This window comes from Carettochelys insculpta, chromosome 4, assembly GCF_033958435.1.
Source record: "Carettochelys insculpta isolate YL-2023 chromosome 4, ASM3395843v1, whole genome shotgun sequence".
Taxonomy (NCBI): domain Eukaryota; kingdom Metazoa; phylum Chordata; order Testudines; family Carettochelyidae; genus Carettochelys; species Carettochelys insculpta.
In genome coordinates, this window is record NC_134140.1 from 73,540,178 (window position 1) to 73,567,791 (window position 27,614).

General features: G+C 40.5%; 1 protein-coding gene across 4 annotated transcripts in view; it reads left to right on the plus strand.

The window, feature by feature from the left end:
• MARCHF1 (membrane associated ring-CH-type finger 1) overlaps nt 1-27,614 on the plus strand; it is a 553,572-nt gene that overhangs the window by 112,462 nt on the left and 413,496 nt on the right. For 2 of the 4 annotated variants that reach the window (XM_074993077.1, XM_074993076.1), the window contains one exon: nt 12,230-12,315. The exons of the other annotated variants lie outside the window; for them this stretch is intronic. The gene's annotated coding sequence lies outside the window, so the exon portion shown is untranslated. The remainder of the gene's footprint in view (nt 1-12,229; nt 12,316-27,614) is intronic. 4 annotated transcript variants of the gene reach the window in all.

Sequence of the window (27,614 nt, forward strand, 5' to 3'; positions counted from 1 at the left end):
AGACATGGAGATTCCACAACCTCCCTTGGCAGTGTATTCCAGTATTTGACCACTCTGAAATTTAGGAACTTTTTCCTAATGTCCGGCCTAACTCTCCCTTGCTGCAGTTTAAGCTCATTGCTTGTTGTTCTATCTTCAGAGGCCAAGAAGAACAAGTTTTCTCCCTCATCCTTATGACACCGTTTTAGATACCTGAAAACTGCTATCATGTCCCCCCTTAATCTTCTTTTTGCAAAGTAAACAAGCCCAGTTCTTTCAGCCTTTTTTCATAGGTCATGTTCTCTAGACCTTTGATCATTCTTGTTGCTCTTTTCTGGGCCCTTTCCAGTTTCTCCACATCTTTCTTGAAATGTGGCACCCAGAACTGGACACAGTACTCCAACTGAGGCCTAACCACCACAGAGTAGAGCAGAAGAATGACTTCTCATGTCTTGTTCACAGCACACCTGTTAATGCATCCCAGAATCATGTTTGCTTTTTTTGCAATAGCATCACACTGTTAACTCATATTTAAGTTGAGGTCCACTATAGCCCCTAGATCCCTTTCTGCCATACTCCTTCCTTGACAGTCACTTCCTATTCTGTATGTGTGAAGCTGATTGTTCCTTCCTAAGTGAAGCACTTCACATTTGTCTGTATTAAACTTCATCCTGTTTACCTCAGACCATTTCTCCAATTTATCCAGATCATATTGAATTATGACCCTCTCCTCCAAAGCAAATGCAACCCGTCCCAGCTTGGTATCATCTGCAAACTTAATAAGCCTATTATCTATGCCAACATCTAAATTGTTGATAAAGATATTGAACAGAACTGGTCCCAAAACAGACCCTGGCGGAACCCCTCTTGTTATACCTTTTCAGCAGGATTGAGAACCATTATTAACTACTCTCTGGGTATGGTTATCCAGCCAGTTTTGCATCCATCTTATAGTAGCCCCATCTAAGTTGTATTTGCTTAGTTTATTGATAAGAATTTCATGGGAGACCATATCAAATGGCTTACTAAAGTCTAGATATACCACATCCACCGCTTCTCCCTTATCCACAAGGCTCGTTATCCTATCAAAGAAAGCTGTCAGACTGTTTTGACATGATTTTTTCTTTGCAAATTCATGCTGGCTGTTCTTGATCAGCTTACCACCTTCCCAGTGTTTGCAGATGATTTTCTTAGTTATTTGTTCCATTATCTTTCCTGGCAAAGAAGTTAAACTGCCTGGTCTGTAGTTTCCCGCATTGTTCTTATTCCCCTTTTTGTAGATGGGCACTATATTTGCCTTTTTCCAGTCTTCTGGAATCTCTCCTGTCTCCCATGATTTTCTAAAGATGATAGCTAATTACTCAGGTACCTCCTCCATCAGCTCCTTGAGTATTCTAGGATGCACTTCAGCAGGCCCTGGTGACTTGCAGACATCTAACTTTCCAAAGTGATTTTTAACTTGTTCTTTTTTTATTTCATCTTCTAAACCTACCTCTTTCCCACTAGCATTCACTATGTTAAGCATTCCTTCTTCAGACTTCTCAGTGAAGACTGAAACAAAGAAGTCATTAAGCATCTCTGCCATTTCCAAGTTTCCTGTTACTGTTTCTCCCTTCTCAATGAGCAATGGGCCTACCCCATCCTTGGTCTTCCTCTTGCTTTTAATGTATTTATGAAACGTCATCTTGTTTCCCTTTATGCCTGTAGCTAGTTTGAGCTCATTTTGTGCCTTAGCCTTTCTAATCTTGCCCCTGCATTCTTGTGGTGTTTGCCTATATTCATCCTTTGTAATTTGTCCTAGTTTCCATTTTTTATATGATTCCTTTTTTATTTGGAGATCACGCAAGATCTCCTGGTTAAACCAAGGCTGTCTTTTGCAGAGGAATAGCTTGCTTTTGGGCCCTTAATAATGTCCCTTTGAAGAACTGACAACTTTCCTCTGTTGTTTTTCCCCTCAGTCTTGCTTTCCCCGGGACCTTACCTACCAGCTCTCTGAGTTTACCAAAATCTGCCTTCTTGAAATGCATGGTCTCTATTTTGCAGTTCTCCCTTCTACCCTTCCTTAAAATTGTGAACTCTATGCTTTCATGATCACTTTCACCCAAACTGCCTTCCACTTTCAGATTCTCAGTCAGTTCCTCCCTATTTGTTAAAATCAGATCTAGGACAGCTTCCCCCCAGAAGGTTTTTCAACCTTCTGAAATAAAAAGTTGTCTCCGATGCAGTCCAAGAACTTATTGGATAGTCTGTATGTCACTGTGTTAGTTTCCCAACATATATCTGGATAGTTGAAGTCCCCCATCACCACCAAATCCTGGGCCCTGGATGATTTTGTTAGTTGTTTAAAAAAAGCCTCATCCACGTCTTCCACCTGGGTAGGGGGCCTGTAGTAGACTCCTAGCAGGACATCACCCTTGGTTTTTTTTTTTTTTAGCTTAATCCAGAGGCTCTCAACACATCCATTTCCTATGTCCATCTCCACCTCAGTCCAAGTGGGTACATTTTACTATATATCGTGGCATCTCCGTCCTTGCAACATCAGGGAAAATCTTAGCTCAAATCCTTGCAAACCGACTCCTGCCACTCTCAGAAGAACCAGTGTGGCTTCCAATCATTCTAAGGAACAGCCGACATGATTTTCACTGCTCAGCAACAGCAAGAAAAATGTCATGAACACAACCAAGCCTTTTGTATGAGTTTCATTGACTTGACCAAAATATTCTACTCAGTTAATCATTGCACCCTGTGGACCATCCTCGCAAAGATCAGCTGCCCCAAAAATTAATTATCATTTTAAGTCTGCTTCACAACAACACAACTACCACAGTATTCAGCAACAATGGAGCCCAAAGTGACCACTTGGAGGTCAAAACGGGAGTCAAGCAAGATTGCATCATTGCCCCATCACTGTTCTGCACCTGCATCACCATGACCCCTTCACCTCATTGATGGTAAGCTTCCAGATGGTGTGAAGATTGTCTACAGAATGAACAGGAAGCTTTTCAATCTCAGGACACTGAAGGATAAAAGCAAGACCTCCACAACCTCGATCATGGAACTCCTATATGCGGATGACAATATGGTTGTTTCTCTTTCTTCCACAGCCCCTCAGACCATCTTAAGTGCCTTTGCTAAAGCATACAAGAATCTTGGCCTCACACTGAACATCAAAGTGACCAAGGTGCTCCACCAACCTTCACTGACAGGACAATCTCATGTACCTTCTATTGAGGTCAATGGAGAACTGCTGGAAAATTTGGAGCACTTCCCATACCTTGGAAGTCATCTTTCCATGAAAGTCAACATTGATGTGGAAATCCAGCATCATCTGAGCTGAGCCAGCTCTGCTTTCACCTGCCTGAGACAAAGGGTCTTGAGAACTGGGACATCTATCCCTAGACAAAAGTCTTTGTATACCGTTCAATGGTTGTTCCAAAGCTACTGTATACATGTGAAACCTGGACGACATTCCACCATCATTTGAAGACACTTGAACAATACCATCAATGCTGCCTCAGGAGAATCCTAATTATCTCTTTGGGAGGATAAGTGCATGAACACTAGCATCATGGAAGAGTCAAACATGACCAGCATTGAAGATATTATCATTCCTGAACAACTTTGTTGGACTGGTCACATGGTTCAGATGTCTGATCAGTTCCTCCCAAAACAGATTCTGTTTTCTGAATTGGAGGAAGGACAGACAAGCGTTGGGAGCCAGAGGAAGCGATATTAGGACATACTGATGGCATACATGAAAGAATGCAGCATTGATGTTGGCACTTGGGAGAACCATGCCCAAGGCCATCCTGAGTGGAGAACGATAATCTGTGAGGAAGGGTGGTGCAATTTGAGAGTTTCCACTGCAGTGCAGACAAGGAGAGGCAGAGGAGAAGAAAAGAGTATCAAAAACTGCCACATGCCCCTCCAACAGCTACCTGCCTCTTCCGTGATAAGATCTGCCGCCTCAGATCAGCCATCATTGGACTCGCAAATAGGAGGGTGACATGAAGACATCCTCCTTGTTATCAAGTGACCACTAACAAAAGAAAAAAAGTATCATGCCAGTACAAGTGTCCCTGTGATGGACAAACAAGGAAATGTACTTACAACAGAGAGGGAGCAAGAGGCTTATTGAGCAGAATACTTTCAGGACGTTCTAAACAGGCCACCACCAGACGAAGCAGCTGATAATCTAAAACAGAAGCAGACCTTGACATAAATACTGCTCTACCAAAAATGGAAGATCCTTAAAGAATGGTAAAACTCCAGGACACACAAACCTCAATGCAGAATTGTTCAAGGCAGACCCAGAACTTGCAGCCACTATTCTCCAACCACTCTTTACAACAATATGTAAAGAGAAGCAGGTGCTAATGGAGTTATTGTTAAGAAATCCAAGAAAGGAGCACTCAGTGACTGTAACAACTAGCACAGCGTCATGTGCCAAGCACAGTCCTCACTAAGTGGTTCTCAGGTGCTGTTGGCAAGTCACTGAGGGAAGAACAAGCTGGCTTTCACAAAGATTAGGGGTGTGTAGGTCAAAGTTTTGTCCTGTGTAATGTCATTGAGCAGTGCATTAAATGACAGAGGCAACTCATCAACTTCATAGATTTGAAAAAGCCTTCAACAGCATTCTACAAATGTTGCAGAATAAGGTGCAAGGTGTTTGAAATATTAAGAAGAGCACTCAGCTGAATAGGATCCATGCTTCCCAGAAGATGGCATGGATGATTATGCCAGACTTCTGAAAAAGGGCACAAAGTATCATGGGCTGCAGTTGAGATCAATGTAGCAGCACGTTCCCAGTCTCCCCTGAAACAGTGTTTGGGTCCCATGAGGTAATGAAGTGAGTGGCACTGTGGGACAGCTCCTCATGGTGCATCGCTCTCTGCAGCAATGTAAGCACTGCTAGTGGGAATAACACTCCTATTATGATATGAAGTCCTCCCCAGAAACCTCCTGCAATGGATTGCAGACTATTTCATCAAACTTTGCTGGGGAGATCTATGTAGGATTCTAGTTTTATAAACACCACTTTCCTTGGGGCACTTCTTTGCCTGGTTGGTGCAGCTACTGGGAAGCAGATAGGCACTGTATCTCATTCTTTTTGGGGGGTGGGGTGGGGTTGAGGGAGGAAGGATTAAGCATAGAGTATAAGAACATACGACTACCCCAATATTCATTCAAATTGCACACTCAGCAGAGGTGACTTCCCTGGTATCATGCTTGGACATGATGTTGTTCTATGACTGATCCTGGAGAATGGATCCTCTGGTCACCTGTATCACATTCTCCTCTTCCTCATCCAAGACCTCAGTGTTGCCTTGCGTGGCCTGGAACTCTGACTACTCAGAGATCTACTCTTGCTTTTGCAGGTTGTTATGGTGTCGCCACTGAGAATTGCATGCAGCATACAGTAGAAGTGGCATGTCTGCAGTGCAGAACCAGAATGATTGTTCACCTTCGCTGTCTGCTGGTAGACCTGCTAAAACCATTTGATTTTCCTGTGGTACTGCTTCATGTCCCTGATGTAGCCCTTGTTGCTCATGCTCCATGTGATGTTTTCCAGAGATGTCTGTCTGTGTGGCTGGATTGGAGCTGAGCCTGCTTCCTGTGTAATTTAGGCTGGAGCATGTTTGGGATGTAGATTGGCTGATCAGACAGGAAATGGGAATTCAAAAGTTTCTAGTACTCCAGCAGCAGGGGGGAGGAGAAGGGGTAGTTCCTGTGTCTCTGGCTGCTGAGCAGTGAAGAGGAAAAAAAATTTCCAGAGTGGTCACATTGGAGTAGTGTGGGACACCACTTGGTGATCAGGAAAGTCGATGTAAGCAATGCATTGTTTTCACTATATCTTTGTTTATCTAAAAACACTGATTTAAGTGCTATGCCTCTCAAGGGGCTGGAGAAGTAAAGCAAAAGTGGCACAAGAGTTAAATCAGAGAATGGATCTGGTAACGTAAGCATAGACTTTATGAAGCAGCTTACATCAATGTCTTGCAGATCAAGTCTATCCAGAAACACAGTGTGGCTTCAGGGCTGGCAGGTCAACAATGGACATGATTTTCTCACTTCGACAACTACAGGGAAAAAATGCAGAGAACAGGAAAAGCCATTAGTCATAGCATTTGTGGACTTAACACAGGTGTTTGACACAGTTAATAGATCAGGACTATACAGAGTATTAACCAAGACTGGCTGCCCACAGACCCTACTCAAGCTCAGAACATCCTTTCACAAAAACATGAAAGCAAACGTGCTGTATGATGGATCTACATGGGAACAATTTGCAATGAATGGGTGTGTTCTTGCCCCTAGCCTCTTCGACGTATTCTTCTCAGTTCTACTAAATTGTGTGTTTCAAAACTCACCCAGCAATGTATTCCCCACGCAGGATTAGAGGGCTCTCTCTACAACCTGGCAAGGCTCAAGGCCAAAACTGAGATCAGTAAGTCCTCTTTAGGGAACTCTCTTCGCAGATGATGCAGCTCTCATCACTCATAATGAAGACATGCTACAGTCACGGACGGATTCTCTATCCAAAGCCCGCAGGTTGTTTTCCCTTTCCCTGCATGAAGAAAACTGTTGTATTTGTTCAAGGTATAGCTCAGTGACCCAATATCATTCTGGATAACAGCCCATTAGATGGGGTTCAACAATTCTGTTACCTTGGATCTACTGTCACCGCAAACCTATCAATGGATGAAGAACTGATCATCAGAATCGGGAAGGCAGCTAAGATTTTTGTCAGATTTATGAAACGAGCATGGAACAATCCTAAACTGACAATGAAAACAAACATACTAATCTACCAAGTGTGTGTATTGAGTATCCTGCTATATGGTTCTGAGGCATGAATCACCTACTTGAACCTGGAGAAGAAAATAGAACAGCTTCCATCTTCACTGCCTCCACAGAATTATGAATATCAACTGGCAAGATAAAGTTTCAAATACAGATGTCTTGGCCTCATCGTGATCCTCAGCCGCAGAAGACTACGATGGCTTGGTCATGTGAGAAGAATGGGTGCCGAACGTCTTCCCAAAGAAATCCTCTTCAGTGAACTGTCCTGTGGGTCAGGAACAAGAGGAAGACCAAAGCTAAGATTCAAGGATACATGCAAAAATGCCATGAACGTTCATCCGAAATCTTGGGAATGTACATCATCAGAGCGAAATACCTGGCAACAATTGCTATGACAAGGCACATCATTCTTCGATAGTATATGTGCAAGCCATGCAAAAGAACTTTGCCTTAGAAGGAAAAGCTCTCAGACTCCAGAATTCGGAAATAGACTGACATGCAGTTATTGCAATCGACCGTGCAGATCCTATATTGGACGGATAAGCTTCGAGAGAATCCGCAGACTCAAATACTACCCATAGAGCGTCACCGCTGCTGCTAACCACCATCTCTCAAGACAAAAAGTGGCCATAGACAGACATCAATGTAAATGTACAGTATAGATGTGGTTTACGTGACTCAAGCCTATGCTGAACTTGCATGCTAATTTACATAGGTTATAGTATTCTGTGACTTGAGCTTTGTAAATATTGCTGGCTTGTGAAACATCTAGATGAACACAGTGATTTAGAACCAAAGAATGTTGAACTGAAATGCTAATGATGTTGAATGATTAAAATTAGGTTATATTAAAATTTGTTATGACTTTTCTCTTTTTGAATTAATCAGGCTTGTCATTTTTCTAGTTGTGTACTTTCTCATTATCAGGAACTCTGTAAAAATCTGATAGGAATGAATATATTTTCCAGAGTTTACTACTGGTCATCTGTTAAAAATCCATGATAATCTCAATATAATAACTAAATTATGTCATGATGCACAAGAGTAATGAAAAATAGTGTGTGTTCGTTTTTATACCATGCAAAGCTTCTATTTCTTTATTGACGTGAAACAAAATTACAATTGGCAAATTGAAGTAATAAAGGTTTGCTTCATAATTAGCCAAAAGTGTTGTGAAATGTACGCTGCTACATAGCAGCTTAATAGACTGAAAAGTACAGTGCAGAAATCTGTATAAGACAGCAAGATATATTGGACAAATGACTAATAGATGCCAGGTTGTCATATATCCCTACAGAATGTTTTGAATCCTTTCCCCACCTCCCTTCGACAAAGAGAATGTTGGCAGCCTATCTGTTATCCTGGAAGCGTGAGCACGTCAAAGGCTAAGACGACAGTGTAATAAATGAGCTGTTCCCATGCTGTGTGTGTGTATTGAAGTGTTTAAGGGACAAAAGTGTGCAGTTAGAACAATGATCTGGCTGTGGTTTCCCTGCCTAGGTAATTCATGTATGTGAAAATCCATTCTTCATGTTTTAGTTGCACAGAGGTGATTTCTATGATTCTTTTAAGATAAGCTTTAAATAACTTGACAGGATCACTTGGAAGGTCTCCAAAGGAAAAATGCAAGAGTTCTAAGTGTCTTTAGAAGAAAGTCTTACTAGTCTGTAGTAGGGCATTTATTTATGAGTAGCTAATGTAGTAACACATGTATAACACATCAGGGCTTGTCTCAGCTTTTGGGAGAAGAGGGCTTAGAAGTCTGGATCAAAATGAAGAGTTGAATTTTCTTAATGTTAAAAGGATGATTGGATTAAAGATTTTAATTTGGAGCCATTAAATACTACCGGTAGAAACTAGCCACTCCTCTTTTACAGTTGCAAAAACTGGTTTGCTCTGTTCTGCTGTAGCTTTGCAAAATCTGTCATAGAGAATTACTGATGCAAGGCGATGCAGCTAGTGCAGCAGACCCAAATGGAAAATTTTAGGAGTACCCAAATTCAAATCCCATGAGTACTAATCTTGAAAACACTTACAGCTGGACATAGTGCATACTGCTGAGAGTAATACAAGGAAGGTGCTTGACATAAGGGTTAGTATCTGGAGTTTAGTGTGTGGAGGGAGGTGGGCCTAGTCTGGGTCACTTTTAATTTGAAGAGCAATGATGGTAAGTTAGAGAGAAGGAGCAGGAAAATTTTCTCGGGTTTACATTTAGTTATTGGTATTCAAAATGTCTGATACCTGTTTATTGCTCTTCCTATCAAATTAGTACATTCAGAGCAAATGAAGACCTCCCTGTAACTGAAAAAAATCCCTCAATCTCAGTTAATTCAAAAATTAATCACAATTTTAAAAAGTGATTAATTACAGTTTTATTTTCATGGTTAAACAGTAGAATATCCAATGTAATGTATTAAATATTTTTGAAAAACAAAAAAGCAGTCCTATAGCACTTTAAAGACTAACAGTATTACTTATCAGGTGATGAGCTTTCACGGGACAGACTCACTTCTTCAGATCTGGAGAATACTGATGACTGAGAGGAAGAGAATTTGAAAAAAGCAGAATTAAGAAAAATCTGACAAATCAGCTAGATAGAGCAGAAGGAAGGTGGTGGGAAAGTGGGGAGAGAAGAAAAGCCTCTGCAAACGTCTATTAAGTTAAGAGCGATGTCCGTGTTCACTGCACATATCTACAGTGGAGAAATTGTCCTTGTAATGCGCAAGATAATTGATATCCTTGAGTCCAAGGTGATAGATATCAAACCTGAAAATAAATTCCATTTCAGATGTCTCCCTTTGTAGTCTGGTGTTAAAATCTCTTTGTTTTAGAATGCACACCATTAAGGGTCGAATACTCTGTCCTGCTAAATTGAAATGATAATTTATCGGTTTATGTGTATTCAGATTCTTAATGTCTGATTTGTGTCCATTCATTCTTTGGCTTCATCTGCTCCAGTCCTACTGACAGAGACCAAAAACTTCAAGATCTCTACCAGGCATTCATAAAACTTAATGACCCATCCAGAGAAGTAAAGAAACAGATTGATGGGACCAGATGAATACCAAGAAACCAGCTACTTCTAGATAGACCCAAGAAGGTTAATAACAAAACCCCACTTGTCATCACCTATAGCCTCCAACTCAAACCCCTCCAGTGCATTTTCAACAAGCTACAACCTATACTGGAACATGATGCTTCACTCTCACAGGCCCTCGGTGACAGGCCTGTTCTTTCCTACAGACAGCTGCCCAACCTCAGGAAAATTTTCTCTAGCAACCACACGCCACACCACAGAAATACTAATCCTGGAACTTTTGCTTGCAACAAACCCTGTTGCCAACTCTGTTCACATATGTACACTGGAGACACCATCACTGGACCTAACCACATCAGTTACACAATCAGGAACTCATGTTCCTTCACTTGTATTCATGCGATGTACACCATCGTGTGCCAGCAATGCCCCTCTGCCACGTATATTGGACAAACCAGACAGTCACTTAACCAAAGAATGAATGGACACAAAGCAGACATTAGGAGTCTGAATATACATAAACTGGTAAGTGAGCATTTCAATTCAGCAGGACACAGTACAGTCATCCCTCATTAAATGAGTACTGTACTTAAGAGTACTCACTTAAACGAGGGACACATATACCTACCTTTGTTCACTAGACGAGTGAACTCTCCCCGCTAATACAAGCCTTACCTTCCTCCCTGTGACCCCAGCCAGCCACAGCCTGGGCCCACACATCCAAACCACCACAGCCTGACTCCCCTGCCCCCGCTGGCCCCACACACCCAACCTGCTGCATCCTGACTTCCCCCCACCCCACTGGCCCACACACCCAAACCACCGCAGACTTAAAGCCCCCGTCCACCTCATGGTCCCAACCTGCCACTACGTCTTAACCCTCCCTCCCACTCATGTCCCCAAACTGCCCCAGCTTGTAACCTTCCCCAACCCCCACAACCCAAGGTTCATTTACCTTTCAAAAGCAGCGCCACATGCTGCCACTCCTTCACCAAGTTAGGAGCACGAGGAACCAATCAGAAACTTTTCCATGTATTTTAATGGTAATTTAGTGTCCCTGTTATGATTTTTTGCCTATGAGCAGAAAGTTGGGAACCAATTGTGCTTGTATAGTGTGGGATGAGTGTATTCAACACAGTGATTGCATTCTAAAACAAAGATTTTAACACCAGATTAGGAAAGGGAGACAACTGAATTGGAATTTTATTTTCAAGTTTGATGCCAACCACCACAGACACAAGAAGATATCTATTATCTTGCAGATTACACGGGCAATTTTCCCTCCTTCAATTTTTTCTATCTTTCTTTTTTTTTTTAATTCTCTTCCTCTAAGTCATCAGTATTTTCCAGATCTAAAGAAGTGGGAGTGGGTCTGTCCCAGAAAAGCTCATCATCTAATAAACAATATTGTTAGTCTTTAAGGTGCTACAAGACTGCTTTTTGGCTTTGTAAAGGTACAGACTAACTCTCTGAGGCTAAATATTTTTGGATGAGCCTACGTTTTTAAATATACTGATTTCAGTTACGGCACAGAAAACAAACTATATACGCTGTTCCCTTTATATTTTTATTAAAATACTTGCATTGTAAAAATTATAGTATTTTTCAGTTCACCAAATAGAAGCATTGTAGAGCAATCTCTTTATTTTGAAAGTGCAACTTAAAAACATAGCCTTTGTTACATTACTGCAGGCCTGCTGATCTGGTGGGAGGGGAAGCAAAGGAGACAATTGCATAGGGACCTGGGGGACTTAAGAGGGTGTGGGACTGCCACTGCCACCACCCCTGCTGGAGCCTTGCAGTGGTCGCAGGCCCTTACAAATAGCTCTGCTGTAGCAATGTGGTAGGACTGCAGAGAGCCCGGAGCTGAGATCTGCAGCTGATGGTGGGGCCCAGAGGTGGTAGCTGTGTGAGTGGGGAGGGGAGAGCTGGGCTGGGAATGGAGGGGAGTCAGACTGGGAAGAGAAGGAGGGAGCCAAGCTCTGGGTAGAGCCGAGCACAGGACTGCAGGGATCGATGTCGGAGGACCCAAGCTGGGAAGGGAAAAGAGACAGGGTGTGGGACAGAGGTAGGCACCGACGGCTGGGAGAAAGGAGCCAGGCAGGCATGGGGGGGGGGACCACACAGGGCCACATGGGGGGCAAATGGATGAGCTGGGCATAGAAACACTGGGGGACAGAGCTGGGCAGGAGATTGCTGGGGGACAGAGAGAGGAAGGAGCTGAGCTGGGCAGAGGACTGCTGAGGGGCAGAGCTGTGCATGAATGGCAGAGAGTGGAAGGAGGATGGTGTGGTAACCTTCAGGCAGGTGGGGGATGGGGTTTCGACCAACCAGTGACGTAAGGTTTTTGTTGCACCTAAGATTGTTTTTTCAAATACAAGGATCAGCAGAACTCTCTCTCTCTACTAGCAACGGAGGGCAGACTTGGGCTGTAAAAGTGGAAAGGATCTTCAAAATGCAAATACTGCAAGAAATCTGCAGTTGAAGATAGTTGGGTAAGTTTTTACATGCAGTTCTCGTATAAAAGTTAAATCTTGGTTATGGTCAGCTCTTTTTTGTTGGTCTTATAATAGCACAGGTCACAATGTGACAATACAGTAACTGAGACCTTTCTCCTGTGCCTGAAGTTACACACTGCTTCAGGGTTTTACTAGATCAGAACTCTAAATATGTCTGCGTGTTGGACTGATTATGTCTACATACATAAATACCTGCATGAGTGGGTGGGCAAGTGCAGCAAACAGGTGATCTTGAGATCTTTGTTCCCTCCTAGTGGATGATAGTTAATATATTTTAGGAGGGATTATTCACTTGCCAGTAATGGAATCTAACTGCACAGATAATGTACAGGTAGTTGGATGGTAGGGGGTCACATTCAGTGAGTTGAGGCATCTGTTTTTTTCTGCCTAATTCTATATAAATGTTTCATTCAGTCTCCCACCTTCATAGCATTTTGTCTGTTTTGTCTCTTTATGTACTTTGAGGCCTGGACTCTGAGGCTACATCTACACTACAGAGATCTTTCAAAAGAAGCCGTTCCAGAAGATCTCTTCCAAAAGAGCTTCTTTTGAAAGAATGCATCCACACACAAAAAAGAGGATTAAAAGAGTGATTTGCTCTTTTGAAAGAGAGCATCCCCACAGTCCCTGCTCTTTCAAAAGAACAAGCCAGGGATCAAAAAATCAGGTGCCATGAGGATTGCTGTTTTGAAAAAAAGGCCTCGTGGATTGTCTACATATGATTTCTTTCAAAAGAAGCTTTCGAAAGGGGGTGCTCTTCATGAAAGAGGAATGGAAGAGTGCTTTTGAAAGGAGCACCACATTCTTTTGATTTACTTTTGAGAGAACACTTTTTGTGTGTAGACGCTCTGCAGGATCTTTCAGATGAGCCCCCTTCTTTCAAAAAATCTTTTGAAAGAAGGGGGCTCATCTGAAAGATCCTGCAGAGCATCTACACACAAAAAGTGTTCTCTCAAAAGTAAATCGAAATAACTTTCAAAAAAATCTTTTGAAAGAACTTTCTAGTGTAGAAGCAACCTAAGCAATTTGGCACAGTAGCAATCTATTTGTACAGTGTCTAACACAGCAGGGCTGTGATGCTGGAATGGGATTCAGAGGTCCTACTGTAATAATACTACAGGTTGAACCTCTCTCATTCAGCACCCTCGAGACGTGACCAGTGCTAAACGGGAGAATTATGCCAGACCGTGAGAGGTCAATATTGTCTAGCACATTACCAACACTTCCACTGCTTAATGGTCTCTTAGAAGACATTTAGGCTAAATTACAGTTAAACACCAGCACAGAATACTCAGAGTCAGTACTGGTGGCTGGAAACAAACTTTACATGGGAAACTTAGCCACATTCATGACAATGGGTCATATGGCTGACTAAAATCTTGCTGGATTACAATGTTGCTGGACATGAGAGTGTCTAACTAGAGATGTTCAACATCGAATTTTCATATGTGAGTTAGGAAGCCTGTAGAAGCTTGGCTAACAATGTGCTATTACATGCTTTTCTATTTTAAAGTGGATAATTTCACTGAGAGATATAAAGTAAATTAAGGTTATGTGCCATTTAAAAACTGCAGAAAATTATAACAATGGCAGAAGTTAGTTAATGTTATGATCCCTGAAACTTTTACCTCTGCTCTATGTGTAATCAGGCAAACAGGGAGAGGAACTGTTTTATAAACAACAAATCGGAGATGAAGGAAATTTAGAATATTTTTAAAAGCCTTATCACTAATTTCACCCTTTTAGACACCCCAGTCCAGTGAAGAACATGTCATTCGCATTTGTAGAGTTCTGCACTTTGGTCAAAAGTAGTACGTGGCTCTTAATGAATGAATTATAACAAATGCAGTTTTCTTTAATGCATATTCAAAAATACATTGGGGGGGGCAAAATATCAATTTGTGTGGAAGGAAGAGTAATTTCAAGCTTACAAAGTGGTGCTAGCAAGACTACTACAGACATGTCGTGTTTGTCAGACAAGTGACCTCTGGTGTAGCAGTTATCTTGTGAAGGATTGGGAGCTCAGACAGCAGGTTACTTTAGAGAATTGTACCTTGATGGCAACTTTGCAGATTGGGATAGTAGTGTCCAAGGAGAATTGGTTGTCAAGGCATTTGAATGTTGACACACTGAGTAACACTTGACAGTGAAAAGAAAAGGCTTTTGCTAAATTGCTTCTTAGGAAGGCTCTTACTCCTCTGGAAGATTAAACTTTGAATTCAGGTATTATCTATTACTGACTCTTCTTATTGCTCATTTTTCAGAAGGTGGTTCCTCTATAATACTTGTATTTTGAACACATGATACAGATTGTAAAGACATTTTTTCCCATAATTATGACCATCAAATGCTTCTGTTTACACTGAAGCTTACCTTTCAGTTAAGTATGCCAAAATATGAGAGGGACATCCAGATTTAAGAATATTATTCTCTGCAATGCTTCATATTAACTTGTGTTCTCATCCAAAATGCTCCTTCTGTCTGGCTGCAAAATAAAAGGACATCAGTATTGAGATACTTGGCTGGATAGCTGTAGTTGATTTTCTAATGGAAGAAGAGAATCACAGAATGCATGTTTATGTACAGTCATGAAACATTTACATAATTAAAGTTAAAGCCATGTCTTTATCAGTAATTAATCTAATTGCAGGCTCCATTCCCTGACATGAAAGACTGACCGAGAATTTCAGTTTTCATTCATGTGTTTTAACTTTACAATCAACTAAACGTATACAGCTTGTTTTGTTCAGCTCTTCTCTTTTTATTGGTAAAGCTAATAATTGCCCCCTCACGGCCCTGCATAATTCTTTTTTTTCTGCGGTGGATTCTCTTTTCGCTCCAAATCAAAGAATCTAAGCAGAGTGCTAACAGCATCTTCACCTTTAATGGATTTTTTAAAAAAAGGAGTATTCTGCGGAAATGGGTATAAGCAAGGTTATAATTCCATGTGTCATTTTTGTTTGCTTATCTAATGACAGCTTAATAGACAAGTCAATCTTTTATGTCTCTCTGCTGTTGTATCATATGACTGTTTTGATCCTTTGAGCCTATTCCTTAATACAGTCTCAATAGTCAGCACAAATTCCAAATGACTTACTGAAAATTTGGCTGTCTAAATAAACGACCCTCATGTCTGACTCAAGATGTTCTCTATATGTCATCGAAGTCTACCTCTCCTCACTGGATCCTGTTGCTTACCATATTCTTGTTGTGGTTTCACCAAGTTTGACACTGTGTCCTGCACTGTTCAAGATCTCAAAACCATGCATGAGTAAACAAATCTTAAGCAAGAAATGCATAATACAGTCTGTGCCATTAACATGGAGAAATCTAGTGAAGTCATAAGAAGAGATACCAGCCCAAAATAATTTTGAACTGTGGTAGCTAAGGTGGACCATACAATTTCCATATTGTGAAATACTTTGAGATTTTGAAAATGCTTTCCTTCAGTTCGGGAATAAAAAGAGTCCTCCATCAAATATTTTCACAAAAATTAAGAGTTCCACCATAAAATAGTCAATGGCCTGGTGTTAGGAAGCCCACTTTGGACATGTTTTATTTCAAGCAGGGGCTTGAACCTGGCTCTCTCACATATGTGGTGAATATCCAGACCACTGTGTTACTGGCTATTCTGGCATGGATGTCTTTCAGTCTGACCGTAAATTCAATTCTGTAACTAAGAAACCTTCTCAGAATTTGAAGGTTTCAGCTTGAACAAATCAGCATTTTACAACAAATGGTTTGTCAAAAAATTCCACTCAGCCTAGCCAGTGACTCTAGAATGATTGCTGTTTGCAAAAGGGAGGAAATTTTAGTAGAATTAGTGAGCAGGCTGCAGAGAAAAGAGTCATGGGGATTTTTGAAGTGAGAGATGGAGTTGCTCGGAGCTGACCTTACTAAATTGTGGAATGAATAGAATGAGGAGGCTGGATAAAGGGATAAGAAAAGGTCAGAAATGAAAGCAAAGAGGGAGAAGACTTGAAAAGATTAAAATATCCCTTAGTTTTACTTCCTGGCCAGTTCTGCCCTCTGCTGTATGTGGGTAAGAGGCCAGGTCTACACTGGGGGAGAAATTGATTTAAGATAAGCAATTCCAGCTATGAAAATTGCGTAGCTGGAGTCAACGTGTCTTAAGTCAACTTTTGTCACTATCCCCACAGTGGATACGCTGCCAGGAGTACTGGGGGTTGATAGTGGCACCCTGATCATTCGATTTAGCAAAGCTGCACTAGGTGTGCTAAATCAAACCCCAGAAGATCAACTGCCAGTGCATCAAAATTCCAGTAAGTATAGGCAAGCCATCAGAGTGAAGAGAGAGAGATGTGTGAGCACATAAGAAAGCAGAGCATAGCATCCAAAATAGAGACAACGGATTTCAGAAAAGCAAATGTTGGTAAACTCAGAGAGAGAGAGCTGGTAGTTAAGGTCCCATGGGAAGCAAGATTAAGATTAAAAACAACTGAAGAGAGTTAGCAGTTTTTCAAAGGGACATTCTTAAGGTCCCAAAAACAAGCTGTACCACTGCAATAGGAAAGATGAAAAGTATGGAAAAAGACCACCTTGGTTTAGCTAGGAGACTTCACAGCATCTCAAAATCAAAAAGGAGTAATATAAACAGTGGAAATTACAAAAGATTAATGTAAGCAAACAATGCATATATGCAGGGGCAAGATTAGAAAGGCGAAGGCACAAAATGAGCTTAAACTAGCTAGAGGCATAAAGGGAAACAAGAAGTAAATCTATAAATATATTAGAAGCAAGAGGAACACCAAGGCCAGGGTAGGCCCACTACTCAGTGTTTGGGGAGAAACACTATGAGGAAACCAGGAAATGGCTGAGGTTGCTTAATGACTTATTTTTTTGGTCTTCACCAAGAAGGCTGATGCAGAAATGTCTAACATAATGTATGGTAGTGGGAAGGGAGTAGGTTTAGAGGATAAAATAAAAAAAGAACAAGTTACAAATTACTTAGAAGAATTAGAGGTCTGCAAGTCACCAGGGCCTCATACAATGCATCCTAGAATAATTAAGGAGCTGATAGAGGAGGTTTCTGAGCCTTTAGCTATCGTCTTTCAAAGGTTCTGGAAGTCAGGAGAGATTCCAGAAGACTGGAAAAGGGCAAATACAGTTCCCATGTATAAAAAGGGAGAAAAGAACAACCCAGGAAACTACAGATCAGTCAGTTTAACTTCTGTGCCAGGAAAGATAATGGAGCAAATAATTAAGGAATTCATCTGCAAACATCTGGAAGAAAATAAGGTAATAGGTAACAGTCAGCATGGATTTGTAAAGAACAAATCATGCCAGAGGAACCTGATAGCTTTTTTTGACAGGAAAACAAGTCTGGTGGATAATGAAGAAGCAGTGGATGTGGTATGCCTAGACTTAATAAGGCATTTGACATGGTCTCACATGATCTTCTTATGAATAAACTAACCAAATACAACTTAGATGGGGCCACTATAAGGTGAGTGCATAACTGGCTAGATAACCTTTCTCAAAGACTTGTTATTAATAGTTCTCAGTCATGCTGAAATGCATAACAAGTGGTGTTCCGCAGGGGTGTGTTTTGAGACTGGTTCTACTCAATATTTTCATCAATGATTTTTATATTGGCATAGAGAGTATGTTTATTAAGTTTGCAGATGATATCAAGCTGGGAGGGGTTGCAACTTCTTTGGAGGATAGGGTCATACTTCAAAATGATCTGGATAAACTGGAGAAATGGTCTGCAGGATGAAGTTTAATAAAGTACTCCACTCACGAAGGAACAATCAGCTTCATGCATATAGAATGGAAAATGACTGTCTAGCAAGGAGTACTGTGAAAAGGGAGTTAGAGGGTCATAGTGGACAAGATTCTGGGATGCATTAACAGGAGTGTGGTGAGCAAGACTACATTCAAGTCATTCTTCCACTCTACTCTGGCTGATTAGGCCTCAGTTGGAGTACTGTATCCAGTTCTGGGCATCACATTTCAAGAAAGATGTGGAGAAATTGGAGAAGGTGCAGAGAAGAGCAACAAGAATGATTAAAGGTCTAGAGAACATGAGTTATGAGGGAAAACTGAAAGAACTCTGCTTGTTTGGTTTAAAAAAGAGAAGACTTAGAGGGGACATGATAGCAGTTTTCAAGTACCTAAAAGAGGAGAGGTAAGAATTGTTCTCCTTGGCCTCTAAGGATAGGACAAGGAGCAATGGGCTTAAACTGCAGCCAGGGAGGTTTAGTTTGGACATTAGGAAAAAGTTCCTAACTGTCAGGGTGGTTAAACACTGGAATAAATTACCTAGGGCAGTTGTGGAATCTCCATCACTGGAGATTTTTAAGAGCAGGTTAGATAGATATCTATCAAGGATGGTCTGGACCAGTGGTTCTTAACCTTTACTGCGGCCTGCACCCTTCTGGTTCTCAAAATATGTTCTCACCTCCCTTATCAAAGCTCGTTGAAGTAGGTCAGTTCTTTAAACATAAGCTATATCATAACTATAGAATAAAAGAGAGAGAATTATATCTTTATTTTAATTTCACAGTAAAATTAAGAACACATGAAAAATTACACACTTTTTTAAAGTTAACTGGCTCATTGACTCTTCTGTTGTTGCGTTTGCTTAATGATGTTTGAGACACGAGGAATTGTTTTTTGAAATAGCCACACACATCATCACTCGCATTCAAGCAGTTTGTGGCCTTTGTTTTGATGTGTCAGAGTGATGAAAATCCTATCCCTCACAAGTATGTAGTTGCAAATGGCACAAGCATCTCCGGCGCTGTCTTTGCCAGTTGTGGAAACCATGCTAGTTGAGCACACCAGAAATTCTCAAGCTTCATTGTATCAAACTCCATTCAGATTCATCCGTTGGCTCATAATTCAGTGAGATCATCTTTCATCAAATCACTGTTGTTGATGGAGTCCAGGTTAGAAAGAAATGATTCCAGTATCCATTTCTTTTCCACATCAAGATCTCCTGTGGAAAACTATCCTCGGAAAGAGTCACTCAACTGTTTCAAATACTTTGTCACTTCAGTTGCAATGGTCATTCCTTCATTTTCTGAAACAACTGTTTCTTCAAGCAAAGGAAAGTTAGTGAAATTTCTTTTCTCAACATGCTTTATCCAAGCAGGAAGATTCCAAATAAAAGCAGATAACTTCTCTCTGGTCGTTACCATGTTCATCTCAGGTCTTTGCATAGATGTGTTGAGCTCATTTAGGTATGTGAATACATCTGCCATGTACACTAGTCCAAGGATAAACTCTCTATTTTTGAAATCATCAGCTAAAGTACTGCTTTGGTTGCAAAGAAACTGACTTATTTCCTTGCACATTTCAAAAATACAAGTAAGCATTAAGCCACCTCACTTCTGTATGGAATAGAAGGACAGTATGCTCAGCACCAATTTCTTTGCAAAAAGCATAGCAGAGGCAATGATTCAGAGCACGTTCTCTGATGAAGTTTACTGTACTCACCACACTAGACAAAACATCCTTCACTTTTGCAGGCAAAGTCCTTGCGGCAAGTGCATGACAGTGAACATACAATGTGTGATCATGATATGAGGTACTTCTTTCTTTACATAGGCAACAAATCTGGAATTTTTTCTAGCATGGCAGGGGCACCATTGGTGCAAATTGATCCACACACATCAAACGTTATCTTATGCTTCAAAAAGAAGTATTTGACGAGATTGAACACATTGATTCCTTTTGTAGTTAATTGCAATGGTTCACAGAACAGGAATTCATCTAAGATTTCTTTCTACTTTTCATACCACACAAATGCCAACAGCTGACTGAAGCCATCAGCGTCAGTTTACTCCCCAGCTGAATACCTACTTTAAGAGGAATAGCTTTGATATCATCTGTAACTTACTGCAAGATATCCTGGTTCATCTAGAATGGGCCATGTCATTTGACAAGGGAACCTGCTGAAGCTTCTTTTGTGCATCTGGTCCCAATACTGTTTTTGCCATTTCTAATGCACAAGGTTTCACTAATTCCTCAGCTATTGTATGAGGCTTCTTTTCCTTGGCACACAAATATGCAACTTGATAGGATGCTTGTAACAGGGCCTTCTCAATTGGCACAAACCCAAACGTCCTGATGGTTCCACTACAATCAAATTGTGTCCTCTTTGACTTCAGGGTGTCCAGGTCCTGTCCAGCAGCTGCACCACCATGCAGTGTGTCGAAATGTTCAGACAGCTTTGATGGTTTGTGATTGGCATTTGAAAACAACGAGCTGCACAGTACACATTGCAGTCATTGAGTTCCATCCTTCTCTGTCGTACAAGTGAAACTGTAATGAACATAGTCATCATTCCGCTTGCATTTCTTCAACATGGCAAGTGTTACTGAAATGAAAAAAAAAATGGAGTGGGGGGACCTATACACTTTTAAATGCATATTAAATATATGTAAAATAGTTTTATGTTATTACTCACCACAAATGATAGTACAGTAGGCATACAAAAATACTCAAGTACCACCCAGAGATGTTGCAGAGCTTTGCTGTGGAAGTAAACTGTAACCGACGTGCTAACAGTCAGCAACTAACTGGATTCAAACATAATCATCTGTGCATGCATCAAGAAATATCCTGCAATGTAGTGGTACATTGTATTTTGTAGTGAGATAATTTTACTACAATTAGCTTAAAAACTTGAAAATAAATGTATTTGTGTGTATATTACAGTAGTAATTTTAAAAAATAATAATGTTAATAAATACATAAGTTTGATGTAACAAAGTAGTTATATTTACATGCCTGTGCTTAATTATTGTTTTCAGTGATTTATCTTCCTAAAACTTCTGGCACTTCTAACACCCCCAAAAAGGACATCACACACCCCAAGGGGGTGCATGCATCCCAGGTTAAGAACCATTGGTCTAGACAGTGCTTGGTCCTTCCAAGAGGGCAGGGAACTGGACTTGATGACCTCTTGAGGTCCCTTTCAGTTCTAGTGTTCTGTCATTCCAAGATGCAACAGATATGAAATATTTTACGGCTTGCTGAGTCTTTTAAAATAATTTGAGAAACTGACAAATGATTATTTACTTGTCTTCTTAGTATTGTGAACTCCAGTCAATTAGTGGTAAATGGTAAAATTCTGCTGTTTTACCCTGCACTAAATCTAAGTAACTCTAGTGCAGCCAAGATTTTAGCTAGTGAATCAATGGCAAAACTAATATTAGAGATAGAATTTATCACTTAAGTTGATGCTAAGATATCCAAATTCTTCACTAATTTCTTTAAGTCAGTTACATTCATTATCCCAACATTTCACCATTTCCTGTCAAAACTGTAAATTCTAGCACTCTTATCATTGCTCTTTCCATATACTTTGGACTAAATTTAATCATTTGGAATAATGTGCTATCATTGGGTTAATTAAGTACCTAAGTAGGACCAAATTGTTTATGTAATGTGGTGGATAAAATTCAGTTTCTTCCTGGGGGAATTCAGCACCAAAACAATTCTACACACAGTATTTAAAATTCTGCATTTTTTTTCAGAAATTAAACAGGCATGATTATTTAATGTTAATTATTTTGGTAATTTTATTTCAAAATACCTGTTAAGAAGTTTGTCTGCAACACTCCCCCTCAACACACACGTTCCCCCAGGGTAGAGTTCAAGAAACCTCCTAGGATAACGCAGTTCCTGTTTGTCTGCCCCAGCCCCATTCCAATTCTTCTCACCCCATCCCAGCTGTGGGGGCCTTCTGGCCTGATACTGGCCCCTTCTCCTCTCCCAGAGCCTAAAGATATGGAGGAGGAAACAGCCTGATGCTCAGACCCAGGCGTGTGTGGTGTTTCTGGTGCCCCACCATCTCCTTTCTCCAGGATATGCCTGGAACTGCAGCTGCTAGGAGGAACTTTCTAGCTCTCATCCTTCCCTGCATATTATCTTCTATATGTGAGCTGGGCTCTCCCAAGCCTAGTCATCTTTGTGATAGGTAGCAGCACAGTAGCACATTTCAGTGGGAAAAAGGAAATTGTATCCAAAGAACAAGAATTATTGCAAAATTCTCCATTGCACAATTCCTCAAGGAGTACTGACTTTTTAAAAATGACTGTCCAGAAAAAATGACTTAAATGAACATTTTAGGGAGTTTAATTGCTACAATTCTTTGTGTATGTTCTGTTATTCTCAATTAGTCAGGCACAGATAATCTTCTGGTCTCTTAAGAAAAAAATTCTCCTTATAAAACAAAAGATCTAAGGTAGAGCCTTACTGGGCTCTTCTCATTCCTGGCTCAGATGCCAGTTCTTGAACATCTTAAAAAAACTGAGAAAAATATTTTGCACTCACAGTTTTCATTTGCTTTTTTTCATTTGCACATCCAAGATGGAGAGAGAAAGGGGGCAAAAAGCTGGAAGCTGCCTCAAGAAGAATAAATTGAAAAAATAAATTGGGTAGTGAATTACATTATTATACAACCTCAACCAATATCTGCTCAGTATTTTTCATAGTGCCCCCTCTTCCTCACAACACTGATCTCACATCAAAACTATGTTTTCTGCTCATCTTTCTCATGAGAGCGATCAGTAGCAATGCATTGGACCTGGTGCCTGTTGTCCTGTACTGAGGTTTAAAAATGATGGTTTCAAACTTGCTTTATTTAAAAAAAAATACACACCCATTTTGTCAGCTTCATAGGTATTGATGCTAAATTAATTAGGTGCTAACTTTTGTGGTTGAAGGGGAGAGGTCAGGACATCCAAGTGCATGTTAGATGGTATGCCACATATTTCAAAAATGTGGCAACTTAGTATAGTCTCCTAATATCTTTTTAACTGTGAAACCATGCTCTCCCATCCTGAATTTCCCAGATTCACTCACTGTGCCTCTTTCAACTTCTGCCACAAGTAGGAATGAAATCGTACTAACGGTTCATTCCTAGAGTACAGTCCTGGGCACTGAATGACGCAGGAGTCACATGGGGAAATAATGGCGTGTGGTCATTTGATTAAAGACTGTTAGCATGACCTGAGCAACCTCAACTGACGAATTTTCTAATTTGAGTTCTTGACTTTACATCATTTGTGTTCTTCAACAATTTTAAAATGTAATTTCCTACTTTTAAAAAAACTAATAATTGCATATACAAATTCCATCATGTGGAAACACATTAATTTCCTGCACAATTTAGCAGCAAAGTTTGGATCTTTAGATCTGAAGTGTTGTCTTCTACCACTTGAGCTAAAGGAACATCAGGCAGCAATAGAAGGCTATTCTCTCCTAAGTGGATATACTACTATATGATGATAAAGGTACATGCTGTGCCGTCAGATTTCCCACCTGTTTGCTAGACGGGAAAAGCATGTTAAAACCGGAGAATACTGGGCTTAGTTACAGGTTCTTCAGGAGAATGTTCTTGTGATTACAGACCTTTCTTCCCTGTTCACCCTCCACCTCTTTTATTCTGTTCCCACTGTTCCTCCAGTCCAGGCAAGTTTCAAATAAGTCCTCTCTGGACTAGGAGAATGGAGTAGATGAAAGTGGCCAGAGCAGTTGATAAAATAGAATATCCCCTTTGCAAAAGACCTTTGTAAATACTGAAGGCATTTCTTTTTGGTAGAATGGCAGCAAAATATAGGTATGGAATTCTTGACTCCCATCACACAACCTTGAAACAATCGTTTAGTATTTAAATACTACAAATACCGTTCTCTGGGTGTATATATGTGTCTATATAATATATTTTGTTTTTGAATTAAGATTGTTCAGTTAGAATAAAACCATGTGAAACTGGTACCTTATCTACCAGTTCATAAACACTGTGGTTATGGGCTGTAGTGCTAGATTACAAATATGTGAATCAGAGTGTAGTGGAGTAGTAGAGATGATTCCAAGATGTAGAATTAGAATCTAGAGAAATTTCTAAATCTGAATTTTCTAAAGCAAAGAAGAGTTGCAGTATGTTCTTACTCTCATCTTTATATAGCTGAAACACAATCTTTGACTTGTTAGCAGTAATGATAGAGTATCAGACTTGTTAATGACCCACTTCACATATCAGATCTTTACTTTGTTAAATAAAAGTTAAAAAATCTACTTTTTTTCTGAATTTTTAAAAAGCTGTATTAGAGAGAAAGATCTTTAACAATCCTCCTTCAGGTGTGCCTTGCCCAGTCTCAGTACTGGAGGGGATGCCTCAGGTGAGAGGAGGGCTGTCACAGGGTATACAGCTGCTGTGATGCTCTGGCTGTGAAAGGGTCACAGAGTGATGCGTTGTCTCCATATTGTTGGATAGTTAGGGGTCCAGCAACAGCTTAGAACAGTTGAAAAAGTTTACAGGTCAGAAGTGATGGGCTGCTGCCAGAGAGGCTAAGGAACCACTGGGAGGGGCAGCTTTTCAGTAAGGCCGCATCTACATTACAGTGACCTTTCAAAAGATGATCTTATGGAAACCCTTTTTTTGAAAGAGCACATCCACACACCAAAAAAACAGACCAAAAGAGTGATCTGCTGTTTTGAAAGAGAGCATCCGCACAGCCCCCACTCTTCCGAAAGAACAGGCCAGGGACTGAAAAATCTGCTGCCATGAAGACTGCTCTTTTGAACAAAGGGCCCCCAGAGTGTCTACGCATGCTTTTTTCTGAAAGAATCTTTTGCAAAAAGGCACTGTTCCTCATTAGGGAGAGGAAGAGGACCTCCAGAAGAAGTGCCACGTTCTTTTGGAAGGAATTCAAAAGAGTGCATTCTGTGTAAGGAAGCTCTGCTTGCAGTTTCAGAAGAGGGCTGATTTTCCAAAAGGACTTGCTAGTGTAGATGCAGCCTAACTGACTGGGAAGCTTTCTGGGAAGCTTGGACCCTCCAGAGGAGAAAGACCCTAACTGCTTCATACAGGATCCCTGGATGGTGATCTTGAGCAGTGGGTTTCTCTACCAACCTCAGGAAGAGGGCTGCAAGTTATTGACCCTTCACTAGGGTTTCTGGCCTCTGACTCACAAGACTCTGAACCACCATGAGGAAAAGAGACTACCAACAGCCTCTCCAGAGGGCTAGAATCATAGAAGGGATCTACTAAACAGAAGACTGAATAGTGACTGGCCAAAGAAAAAGGGAACATTAAAGCAAACTTTCCCAACTATTAATTTATTAATTTTAGGGCGGTGTCAGTAGCTGAAGGTCACTTCAGACAGAAGACACATAGGCTGTTTCTACACATGCCACTTTCCTCCAAAAGTGCCATGCCAATAAAGAGCCTGACATATGCTAACGAGGCACGGATGTAAATTCCTGGCACCTCATTAGCATAAAATCACGTGATTTGGAGTCCAGAAGATAGTCTTCCGCACTCCAAAATAATGTGTAGAAGTGTGGCCTCCAGGGGGTCTTCTGGAAGGAAGTCCTCCTTCTGGAGGCCCCTTCTTCCCAAGAATTTTCAGGAAGAAGGGGCTTCTGGAAGAAGGACTTCCTTCCAGAAGACACCCTCCAGGGGCCGCACTTCTATGCATTGTTTTGGAGTCCGGAAGAGTGTCTTCCGGACTTCAAATCAGGTGACCTTATGCTAATGAGGTGCTGGGGATTTGCATCCGCACCTCATTAGCATATATTGGGCTGTTTATTAGCATGCCACTTTTAGAAGAAATAGAAACAGCCATAATGTGTATAGGCCTCACTGGCTTTTTAATGTTCTTTTCCTGGATTATATTCCTATGGCTAAATACATAATACGTTGTTTTAAACTTGCTGTTCTTTAGTATGGTGCTTTAATTTTATTCCAGTCCCGGGCAGAAGTTGATAGTCTGACCCAAATCCCATTGGATCTGCTGAGGAGACAGTTTGTGAACAGGAATGCTGATATGTGGAGAACCACTGTAGAAGTGAACTGTGTGATTCCACCTTGAGGGCAGTACAGGTGCCTTTTGGAAAGGGCGCCATGGCAGACACTGAGGGAGTCAAATGTACAGGCACCCTTTCTCCTAATAGCATATCTTTCTTTCGCCACTTCTGAGGGCTTCTGAACACGAGGGGAAATATGTTTTTGTTTAAAGTCAGTCCCTGGCACTCCACAGGGAAATCACTGTATTGCTGTATGAGCAGCAGTACTTCTGTGGCAAAAGTTACTGGCTGTTTAGTGCACAGAAAAGATGAAAAGGTGCTTTGTATGTGACTTTTTTTATTGGGAGGCTATTGTATGGAATAGTTTTCCATTAATTACTGTTGACAAAGCAATGAAATAGCTCTTGAAAACAAACCACTTTTAGGGCTCAAAGTTGCTGTTAAGGAAGTTGATAGACATTTCTCTAGTGAATTTTCTTAGTGGGAGAGTAAGGAATGAGGCCCTTAGGTTAATGATTGATAATGGTTTTATATGGTGAAGGCACTTCAGTTTCCTAGTTTGTTCCCAAATCTCTTATGGGAAGTAGAATTCCCTACTTGCCTTTTTCAGTCCAAAGTCTGTTACTTTTTACAAACTCGAGGGAGGGACATATTTACCCCAAATGATTGTAACACGCAGAAGTAGCCCAATAACTTGATCAGTGCCATGGAATGGGAGGGGGAGCCCAATAGCTAAATGGAAGCATTAAATGATACTGTGGAAATACTAAATCCCATCTATTTAAATAACGAAAGAACTGTAACTTAACTAATAAATAGACAATGTACACTGTCCTGTGACCTCAGTCTTTAGTCCCCCAGGTAGTACTACTGCACTACTCGTGAACTATCACATCTACCAAAGCTAGATCCTACAATAATAATAATAATAATAAATTAACAATATTACAGCTTTGATTTAACTGCTTTGTTGAGCTACATGTCTTTAGAGCAATAAACCAAAAACACACAGCCAATGAACACCTTATAGGTCCATTGAGAGCATTTCCATTTTGGAGATTATAAAGTGAACTATGCAGATATTTGAGTATTTATTTTATTGCCTCTCAGGAATTTGAATGACATTCATTTTCTGTTTTCTTTGGACTTAACTGGTCAGAAATTATTTAAGAATCATTTACACTTTTTCTTCTCTATAATATTGAAAAAGTCATATAGAACATACGATTGGCTGGTGATTCAACTCCATTCTAGCAGAAAGTATTTTAGCATGACAGCAGATTATTAAAAGGTGAAATCCATGGGTGTGTGCAGTTAATTAACTGGAGCATAGTTTGACAGACAGCACATTTAAAAATGTAAAATAAATCTTTTCCCAGTTTAATTATATTTTATTTAATTGCCTTTGCTATCAGCTAATAAAGAGCTTCTTGGCATATGGGAATCTTTGTTCCTGAATTCTATTCAGAGATGTATATCAAAACACA